The sequence below is a fragment of the Protopterus annectens genome, chromosome 13.part0 (genome assembly GCF_019279795.1).
Source record: "Protopterus annectens isolate FY-2018-M chromosome 13.part0, PAN1.0, whole genome shotgun sequence".
NCBI classification, from domain to species: domain Eukaryota; kingdom Metazoa; phylum Chordata; order Ceratodontiformes; family Protopteridae; genus Protopterus; species Protopterus annectens.
The window spans coordinates 94946709-94958422 of NC_056747.1; the positions used below are offsets into that span (position 1 = coordinate 94946709).

Below are 11714 nucleotides of genomic sequence, written 5' to 3' on the forward strand. Positions count from 1 at the left end.
TTCAGCAATGCTGTGGGAAGTTGCAGTCATATGTATACAGTACAGCCCTGTGGTAACTTCACTAATATTGTAGCGTTACAGGTATATGCATACAGTACAGTCCTGTAGGGAATGCCAGGTAACTTCATTAATACTGTAGAGTTACAGGTATACAGTGTAGCCCTGTAGGGAGTGGCAAATTACTGTAGTTATGCTCTAGGAAATTATAGGTAGTTACACACAGCACAGCCCTGCAGGCAACTGCAATTATGAGTAGACTTCTTACATGGCCAGTATGCAGAAAGGATCAGGGAGAGACAGGGAATATAAAATGTCCACAGAAGCAGTAGGAAATAAGAACAAATCCAGAGGATAGCACTTTTTATTCAGGCAGTTAGATCTTTATCTAAAGAAGAAAAACATAAGCCTACAAGTGACAACTGCTAACAAGATTATAGAGTTTCAGTGGTACCAATAAGAAACTGAAATTCCTAAAAATCTAAAAATAAATACTGCAGTGCAGGGAAAGAAAGGAACATAAATGTTTGCCAAATATTTAGTCTCAAGGTATTTTCCAGTAGCTTCTTATGTTACCACAAGGAGAAATCAAAATCAAACCTAACAAAATCACTCTTTGAAAGCTAATGGAGTCAAAGGCTCAGTGCCAAGACATCATGCTGTGCCTGTGCGTGTGTGTGAGTCTGAGAGGGAGTGTTTGACAGACGGAGAGAGAGAAAAAAAACAGATTGCATAACTGATTTTTGCAATACAACACTCCATAATGGTCACAAAAAAAGGTGTCAATTGTATATATGACTGTAATACCAGGCAACCTGGACCACATAAGGACATAGTTAAAGATGCCTGTAAAAGTAAGAGGCACTTAGCAACAAGCAGTGGCATATGTGTCAGAATTGAAACAAAGCTGTTTTTTGATATTTTTTTTATTAATTACATACTCATTAAGCCCAGTGAGTATCCTTTAGTGTGCATTGCAGAGATAACCACCATGGCAAACCCTGAATCCTGCAAAATAACTGGATAACAGTCACCAAATGAAGGTTGGCCCAAGTGTTGCAATAATCCATAACTAACCAGCATGGATGAGACAACCGTGAGCCGATTAAGAAATAAGAAAAGTCCTGACACCACCTGACAAGGTACAAATGAAGAAAAAAATCTACATTATACTGCTGCACAGATGACATACTCAGAATGGTTAGCAAACTTGTGAGAAAGCTGTATCACTTCTAATGAGGATGTAAGACCAAAAGTTGTCCCCCCACCACTGATCTTGCAGCACATACAGCACTGAATAGAAGATACCCTAGGAAGGAACTTGTTGTGTTGTTGTGTCTTTCGGCTTTTCCGGGTTAGGGGTCGCCACAGTGGAACTTCGGTCCGCTAATGATTGGCAGTTAATTTTTACGTGCCAAGTTGCCAGCCCTCATGCACAACCTTCAACAAAGGTACACCCATTCACGCATGTCTCCACGCAGAAGACGCTCTAGCTGAGAATCGAACAGGACAACATCTTACTGTGAGGCCACAACGCTACCGCAGCACCACCACCGCGGACTGGTGCAACCAACTCTTGATGATGACCATGAGAAGAACACCACAGTGAATGTCTTGCCTGACACTTACATTCTCTGTTTACTGTGCCACTGAGGCACAGGTCCCACACATCTTGGTCTTCAATGACTACTACATTTCTTCACTATCACTTGCAAACTCAGTGATCTTCTGTCTACCAAGGATTTAGTTCCAGGGGGGCATTGACTGAGTCTCCTGGGGATTGAACCATACTGCTTTGGGAAAACAACTGCCAGTAACTAGTTTGAAGCCCCTACCATGTGCCCTCTTTGGATACTCAAATGCTTGTACCATTAAAGAAAATATGAAATGGGTCCAAGGAGGTAAAAAAGACTATAAAACCAAAAGATGGTCCCTTACACAGGCAAACACAGGTTACAAAGACATGCATCTGGAACATTTCTCCCATGGCCTCCACTGAAAATTGGCTCATTCCAAGTCAGACTTTCCTAGTAAACAAATGTTAAATGAATAAATAAAAAGCACACTGCTAATGGCACTGTGTGGATTTAATGACAATAAATTCTACAGCACAAACACTGATAACTCTAAAATACTAAAAGGCGAGCTTTTGTAATTGAATAACGTAATCAAAGCTTTAATATATAAAATGCACATGAGTAGCACCTGTCGCTGTAATTATTTACATTAAATGCCTGAATAGGTACAAAAGCAATTAAAAGAGAGCAAGAATGAAAAACAAGTGGGTTTAAGCAGAGTAAGCTAAATCAAAACAAATACAGAAGTAAACATAAATACATGATACAACCAAACAACGTTATGTAGAGTTGTGAATAAATGTCTACAGCCAAGTCTATAAACATTGATTTATTTCTTATAGCTGCTAGCAATATGCATTAATGCCTGCCTTTGCAGACCCTGTGTAAATAAGGTCCACAATGAAAAAAGCAGAATCTTCCATAGAGCTGAGTGGAATAACAGGATATAAACAATTCTTGTCTAAGTTACATGTAATCCAGGTAGCCAGACACAGGTGAGTTGAAGTGGAATTCATAAGTACTGTGCATCTGGCAATTAGCACGGAGGATTAAGGATATGAGCTGTTAAAGAGCCGCTTCCTGTGGTTCAGGGTTTGATTCTTTCATCATCTATTAGCCTCCAATATGATCCTGAACAAGTCACATAACCAGAGAGTGCTGAAAAGTGATTGGGCTTGTTCCTCAGTGGTCTTCTGGACCATGATTGTATGCTTTACCCAGGCACATAAGCCTGAATGATTCCTAAATAAGCAGCACATCTCAACACAGAACAGCTGACAGAAATCTCATAAACAACCTTAAACACTCTGTGTGATGGTCCAGATAATATCCATCTCCGCTCACAGGCAGGATGAGAACAGATGCAGACAGAGCATTTAACCTGGTAAGGAACCACCAATAAACAGGTATACAACAATAGCAACCAGAATAAAAAAAAATGGGGGGATATTGCAGACAGTCAAGTCAAATGACTGCTAAATCAAAACTGAAATTAAATTAGGGGAATAAATATCCAACACTGAGCAAATACAGTAGAAGAAAAAAAAAAGCACATGACAAGCACAAGTGGTTTAAGAAGGCAAAACCTGTTCACCAGATATTTGATCTTTTAAGGTTGTGTTTGATGTTTTTTACCAAGTTGTTTTCTTGTCGTTTTTAGTTATGTAATTATATATCTAATGTTATATGTCTAAGTTTTGCTGTTAAAAAATCTTTAATAAAAAATAGAAAAAAAGCTTAATGTCCCAGACCCCAAGATGGGACTTAGGGGTGCCCATGGTGCTGTCCAGTTCCTTCTTGAAGTTGAGGACTGATGGGCAAAGTTTAAAAGAGTTTCTTCATATGCATGGGAGTCTTTGATATATGAAGATGTTGTGTTTCATGTTATGATCAATATTAAGTTTTACTATGGCCAAGTATCCTTTTGTGTTCAAGTTACATGGGTGGTATTCTTAATAAAAGGGTTTCAAAATGCAAGGATTCTTTTAATGCTACATATGTTAGGTACAGGGCTACTCTAAGACATACCGAAAAAGAGTGCGGGAGTTGCTGTAGTATTTGATTATAAGGCAAGCCTTGAAGCCCTTCCATTCTATTTATAAGGAATCTTTGTACCTCTTCCAACTGTACCACATGGTACGTCACTAGATTACAGAACTGAGTTCACCGTTTTATAATTATTATGGTAATCGCTGCATGCAGGGGAGTAGTTAGCTCCCTTGCACAGCTCTCATTCCAAAGTGGGCAACTCCATACACTTTGCAGATAGTAGTGGGTATGTGGGCAAGTAATGCACAGGGACCAGATGTTCTATTGATCAGTTCATTTAAATGGCTAATAGACAAACAAAGTTAATTAAATGTACTAGACAAAAAGGTGTGAAAAAAGAAAAAAAAACATTCAGTAACCATTTTGGTTCCCCAGGTATGTTCCTAGAGAACACAGATCTGCAGGAATCTATAGGTCTTAGAAAAATGTGAAATAAAGTAACCCCAAAGTGTAGACATCTGGCAAAGTTACTAGTGGCAAATTCAGATTTCACCAACTACAAAATTTACAATTCAGAGCATCCTGACAAACAAAGTAGTCCAGGATTAGTGAGGCCAACAGAATTAAGGCGATTGGACGTGTAATGCTAAAAGAAGTTCATCAACGGTGTTTAAGTAAATTCGAAATATAAAAAAACAAGTCCAGGAGGTTGAGGTGCCCAAAACAAAACCAATAAACAGGAAAAAATCATTGTGTGCCGTGTTGTGCTTTGCTTGCTGTGGAACACATTAAATGTTTTAAGGTGGTTACGGCTTGTTTGTGCTTTTTTCCTGTTTATAAATTAGGAATATGTATACAGCATGCAAAATGCAAATCAATAAATGGGGATCCCCCAGAGGTCTGTTCTTTGGCCCACATTGTTTGGACAATTGATGTCTGAGTTCCTGCCCAAGTAAATTCACTGGTGGCATTAAGGTGGGGTGTGTAATTACAAACATGTGCAATCATAAATTGCAAAATTTTCTAGACATTTTATTCAGGTGGGTCATGGAAACTGGGATGCAATTTAATGCTGAAGAATGCAGTGCAATACATTTTGGTTCTGGAAATAACCATTATTCTTATGCTCTGAATAATGAAATGTTGACCTCTGCATGTTCTGTAAGAAACATAGGATACATGGTTGATGATGTTTTGGACTTTGATCATCATATCACGATGATGGAGAGAAAGTGTTTTGGTCTTTAAAAAGACATCTTCAGGGTTGTCAGTAGTTAACCAAAAGAAGTCTTGATTCTACTTTTTACCTCTACTGTATGGCCTATTATGGAATACTGCGGGTCTTTCAATTATTATGTTTGCCAAATAAATAGACTTAACCGAATCCAGAAGACGGTCTCTAGTCAAGTGAGAAGATTGAAAAACCTTGGTTATAAAGATAGAGGGTGGAGACTCTTTATCTGTACTCAACTGGCTATAGGCTTTTAAGGGGTGACTGGATTCTTGTATATAGATCACTAAAAATTGAGGCACTGGCAGCCTCTCTTGGTGTTACATTTTTGGACATGGTGTCAGTACCAGGAATAACAATCTATATGTGAGACTGCTAGATGTTAAAACATTTGTTAATAGGTATTTTCATTACAGAGCAGAAAAATTATAATTCTTCCTAAATATATATGGGAAGTTGGTAGTGTCAAACATTTCAAGCTCCTGATAGATGAATGGTATAGAACTTTTGTGTATATTCCTAGTCTAACTGTTGGCAAACTACCAAATGGTTCCTTGGACCCCTGACTTTGAATTTCTTCTACAATGAACATTGAATATATAAGTAAGGCAAAGGAAGCAGAGGGTAAAGTCCCTCACATGGGGGTACAGAGGAGCTTGTCCCCTGCTGAAAAGTGGTTTCAAGTTCCTTTTCTTAACTTGAGAATATCAGTGACATGCAACTCATAGTTAAGCGATCAGTCTTGGGTCCAGTATTCTTCAATGCATTCAACAGAATAAGTGAAGATGTCACCTTCATCAGTGATGACAAAGATTCAGCATTAAGAGATGAAAGAATCAATCTGACAGAGGATTTAACACAGCTGACCGAGTAAAGAGAAAGGAAGCAGCTGAACTTCACTGTAAACAAGTTCAGAGTACTACATTTGGGCTATAACAATGCAGTGTGGATCATCTGGGGGTGGTGGTGAAAGCTATGCATGGACAGAGATAAGAGGTATCATGGATGAAGCCCAAAGGAAAGCTATCAGAAAAATATTTGGGACATAGGAAGAAAGGACATGATGATAAACATTCTAGAGGTTGTAGTTTGTCACTAAAGACATGAATGGGTGGTCATTATATGGGTGCACAAGATCACATTGGGGAGATGCAAAGGGATCACCCTGAACAGGAAGAAGAGATGGAGGAGGTGGGTGCATAGGTAACTGTGGGGCTCAGCTGCTTCAAGAATTTCTGAAAACACTTCTTCACTGAGAGGGTTATGGACCCACAGCATGCATTACTGAAATGGGTGATGGAGTTGAAATTCATAAAGGCATTCAAGGGTGCTTGTGAAAGGTGGAAAAGGATAAGTGGAAGAAGACGAAAAGTGAGAAGGAATGTTAAATGCATTTAAGTGGCAGACTAAATAAACCAACATTTTTCCTATGTCAAACATATATATTGTAATGAAGTGGCCACTACTTCAATGCTTTTATAAGTGGCAGGGTCTTGGCTTCTCAGTTTTGAAATTTAAATATCCATATCTTCTAAGCAGGACTATATATGTTTGCCGTCAGTTACTGATGAAGGTAAAACTCTCTATATAATGTAGTTTGATTGAAAAATGAAAGAATGTGTAACAAAGGAATAACAGTATGAGATAACTAACTAGTACTGGGCACAGCAACGTCAGAGTGGGGTAGGCACAGAACACCACCACTTACTGTCTTGATTCTAGTTAGTACTGGGCACAGCAACGTCAGAGTGGGGTAGGCACAGAACACCACCACTTACTGTCTTGATTCTAGTTAGTAATGGGCACAGCAACGTCAGAGTGGGGTAGGCACAGAACACCACCACTTACTGTCTTGATTCTGCTGCATTTCAGTCTCTGCAGTTATTTGGGTATACACTGGATAGATAAAACCATGTCAAGTAACCACACCCATCTCAGAGCCTCTGAAGTGAAGATATAAAAAAATCCTCATCACTACAGGACATACATGAACAGCTCTAAGGTTAGCAATAAACAGTCAGCAGACAGGCTCTGCACAATAACTAGGGGAGAAAGAACTGTGATGCCACAGATGCAACAGAAAGAGAACAGCATGGTTAACTGGTGCTATTAAGCAAGTCAGAAAGTAAACAGAACACATTATGTACCAGAAAAGAAATTAGCTTACAGGGGGGCAAGGCTAGATACTAAACAGTAAGCCATTACACATTCAATAAACATAAAAGCAATAAAATACTGAACCACATATTGTACAAAATGATCAGTTAGTGGCCTTAATGAAAACAGAAAATATATTTCTGTTATTAAGTGTTTCTGTTTAATTAGCAGTGGTGCTTTGCTGCATACAGAGATAAGCAGATAGATTCCCCTCTTGCCCCTGATTAACCACGGTCATCCTCCCTTCTGCTGAAGCAATAGTGTATTCAGCCTGTTATACTGTCAGGATTTCTGCATTACCTGTGCCTTTAAAAATATTTTTTAAACATAATGTCACTTCCCAAATGGACAGAATATCTCATTCATCTTGATTACAGCCTTAGCCTTGTTATTTACAAATTTATAATGGAGTACAAGGAACAAGAACATAAAATACTTCAAGCAAATATGTATACTGCACATACAGCTACTTACTGAAGTTTATAGGTTGGTACTGGGCTATCTGCCCGAAGGCATATATTAGCCCAGCCACGTTGTGCGGTATTCACCGCCCCTTTAGTAGTTCCCTAGACCCTTGTACTAGCAGCTAGTACCCTTGGCCCCTATCTAGTAGTGCTGTTGGTGTGATTCCCCGGTGTAAACTTTCTGTTACCCATCCACTCATCAAGGTTCCTCTTGAAGAGTGATAGTGAGGGGCTCTGTCTTATGTAGATCAGGACCCTGTTTGAGCTATGTGGTTCTTTAAAAATGGTATCCATTATAACCTAAATGGTTTACATCTTTCTGACTTGTTACTAGATACCCAGACTCAAATTTAGTACATTATTTTAAGCTGGTGCACAGTATATTCCAGCCAGAATACAACAGTACTGTAGGAAGCAATGACTAAGACAATTAACAGGAAAACTTTACAGATTACTATGTACATCAGCAAGCCTCGGATGTACTGTATATTTCTAAGAGGAACTACAGCAGTTCAGGAAAGCAAGATCTCCACTACAAGTCATCCAGGTATAATGGAGGATAACTAGTCATACAAAATAATTAATAGGTTAACAGCAGAATGAGTACATATATATTCTGAGGAGGATGAATTAGGTTGTAAGGCAATAGGATGCCTAAACTGAGAATCCCTCCAGCAGAGGTCTGTATTTTTATTAGAAGAGAAGAATTGTAATGAATTAATCCAGGAGTGATCTCCCTAAAAGCAAATGGTCTTACAGAACGCATTCAATAAACAAACAGTGTACAAGGATTAAATTGTGTTTGGGGGGATTAAAATGAACGCAGTTAGTTGGGAGAAGAGACTATAACTTCTATGTGTGATGTGCAACTGCTACTTTTGGGATTCAAAGCTCTCATGCAGTACTCAGCACAACAATAATTCACATCAGCAACAATGGAAACAAACTGCAGACAGCATAGGAAACAGCATACAGAAGTATACACATCTGAAGAGCTCAACCACAAAATAAAGACAGTGACCCTTTCTTTCACTGCCTAGACCTCAATGGATGTACAGTCTTCTGTATCTCTGTTAACAGATGACTTATACATAACCCCTGACTAGATTTTAAACACATACCTTCAGGCCATCTGGACAGCACATGGTACAAACTGTGTAAAATAAGGGCTATTATCAAGTTCTACCTATAAACTAGTATAGCAGCATCTAAAGTGCTTCTGCACTGTAGAAACATGCTGTTGTTGTGATACACCCCAAAGATAAATAAAAGGCATTGAACAAATCATTGAAACTTTGCAGTAATCTTTGTGTATATATATATATATATATATATATATATAGTCATATTTAAACAGCAAAAGAAAAGAAATACTTCTCTGATCACAGAATACCTTTAAAAATAGCTGTTTAATTTTGCAGCTCTCATGCTAACAGCATTTCTCTTGACTTACTAGGCTAATAATAAGCACCCCACACAGAAAAAAAAAGTATGTTGCAGGTACTGGAAAATTATGTCTAATTCAGTAATGGGAAATAATGGTAATATTCAGGATGCAGCGAGGCCATCAGTATGTCCAGGTTTAACTACTCTATAGTCAGTTTTTAAAACTCTAGAAGTGTTCTCAGTTATCACATGACAAAAACAGGATGAGGCATTATAGTCAATATCAACTCTAAAATCTAATTAATCAGTGAATTGAGTGCTGTAACCTAAACAGGGCCTTTTATTGACTGACTGCAGAAGGTTCTACACCTAGCTTTCTTACTAAGTACTACGTACAGTATTTTCAAATGCCACAGATTACTGAGGTCTTGAAAACAAAGTTACTTGTGCACCACCACTCATCTGACACACTAAGCATTACTTGTTAGCTTGTTGCTAGTCTGTTGGCACATAAATTCTGATTTAACAGTGGTCTGACATGATGGCAGTGCCATCTGTGCTCGTCAGTGGTGGAAGTACCTGGTTGTAATCTCTAACCCTCCAAAAGAGAGACGTACAATCTGCTCGTCCTTGTGTTCTAAATCTCCGCAGTAGTGCAGCATAGTAGATACATATTCTCGGGCTGGGAGCAACAACCAGGTTTCCTCCTATTCTGAGTTGACTTTAATAGACATGCAGTGCACACATAAGCAAAGAGCAAATGATGCTGCGATCAGTAAGTCAGAATATAAAATTCCCTGGTGCTGCTGTCCCAGGTTTGTCCGTCACCTCACCTGTCATACAAATGCGTTCTCTTTCCTTTAAAACAGATTAGAAAACATCCTAGCTAAGCTTATGACTCATATAAACACAGTGTTATGATATGCTTGCACATTCTCAACATCTTAATGTACCTATACCTAACATGCACCTATGGTGTCCAGGTCTTAAGGTCTGTGCCGTGCACTGCATTAGACAACCTGACTGATCAAAACGGATCTTGCCATTTTGTTCCACCTCATATACAGCGAAACACAAACAACTCATCACAATGATGTAGAAAGGTGACATTCCCACTCTGTTACCTTATCTGTTGCGAAACATAAGATGTTTAGATACGATCGGAGCAGATGTTACAGCGAAGTGGTGCGTTTTCGAAGAAATGGAACGGGAAATTAGCAAATGCAAAACTCTGCAGCAGCCAATCCAACGATGTTCTTAACTGGAATCTGCTACTGGTAGTTTTTTGTTAAATGCAGTTACATGTCTGGCTCCAGGGCAGCACTGCTCCTATTACTTCAACCATCTCCATTTATGAACGGACCCCATCATCTGGAGCTCTTTACCCACAGTGCCTGTGCCTCGCGCTTGACAGCAGTGCTAGAGCTCCTGCATCTCATCCCATGTATTCTGTTTCCATAGAGAACCTTCAATGACCCCACCCCCTTTGTTATAGCTGTATGATTCGCAGACTGCCGTGCCAATCCCGAACAAGTTGCCAAGGCTTATGCTCTGAAAATGGAAAAGGCTAGTGGTCCACAGGGGACTTAGGATGTAAAGTGCAAAATAAATACAAACGTATATTCATCCAAGTTACGGATGCAGAGACAATTATCATCAAGTATTTTGAGCAGTGGTCACGACAGAATTTCTGGTGCATTAAAACACTCGTTATATTTTATTTTATTGTATTTCAATGTGTTGACCACTGTACAGGTGAAACTAGACTAATTTCAGTGTCTCCCCGGGAAAGAAAATACGTAAACAAATATACAGTTTAAGGTTATGAAACTAAGAGTTGTAGATTACATGTTTGTTGCATAATGGAAGAACAGACTTGATGATGGCAATTTAGCAAAGCTGCAGAGGAACTGTCATGGGTTTCTAAAAGCCCCTTCAAATGCCACCTCTAATTTCCACAGATTGTGCCCCTCAGATGGTCTGCATGGACCTAAGGGCTACTATGCTGCTAGGTAATGTTCTTCCTCTTTCTCCTATATACGAGGACCTTTTGTGTAGCTAACACTGTAATACAAAAACTTAACACTACATTGGACTGGCTTCTCGATCAAGACTGTTTTTCTGCTTTGGTTTCATGACACAGAAGGAGGGTTACAGTGGCATATATGGATATTCCATGTAAAACTACTCTTAAGGAGCTTTTGAGAATTATGAGACACATAACTGGCGTCCAGCAGGGAATATTATTCATGCTTGAAGACTGGAATCTGACATGCAGTAGTGAAGGTCTATCAGGGGGACTTAGAAGGGAAATATAACAAAAAAGATTACATTTCTGAAAAAAATATATGAGAGTATTTAGAAAGGAAGATGTGAAACCAAGACAAGATTTGCATATTATTCCCCAAGATAAAACAACTGGAATAGACTGGACAGAAAATGTATTTCACAGGAACATGGGTATTTAAATGAAAATTTTGAATCACATCCAGTAACTATGTCAGACCATGCAGCAATAAAGACTAATATAAAGATATAGGGTAATCAAGTAAAAAAATAAGACACTGATGCTTTCCTAATTACTTATTAACATAGCCGGCTTTAGGCACCAGCAAAGCCTGAGGGCCCCCAACCACAGCAAGTTATCTTATCTTGATATTTTTTAACGTCTATCAAACTAACAAAAGCTAGTGCAGCAGTCTTGTATACTTCATAAACCAGGTGGGTAATCATAGGAAGTTGCTAGGCTATTGGCCCTGAAGCCCTTATAAGCTTAGCCAAGTGTTTAGCCCATGTATAGACAAATCAGCATCTGAAGCCCCGGTCCAGCAGGGACATGGGTGGAATGCCAGGGATGTATTTTCGGTTTCCCATCCAGTTATCCAGGCTGCACTTACAAAGGGCTAAAGAGGT

At 39.0% G+C, this 11714-nt stretch overlaps 1 protein-coding gene across 1 annotated transcript in view; it reads right to left on the reverse strand.

Annotated features, from left to right (window-relative positions):
- ABHD8 (abhydrolase domain containing 8) overlaps positions 1-10237 on the reverse strand; it is a 182598-nt gene extending 172361 nt beyond the window's left edge. The window contains exon 1 of the mRNA XM_044090656.1: positions 9926-10237. The gene's annotated coding sequence lies outside the window, so the exon portion shown is untranslated. The remainder of the gene's footprint in view (positions 1-9925) is intronic.
- Positions 10238-11714: the final 1477 nt, after the last annotated feature.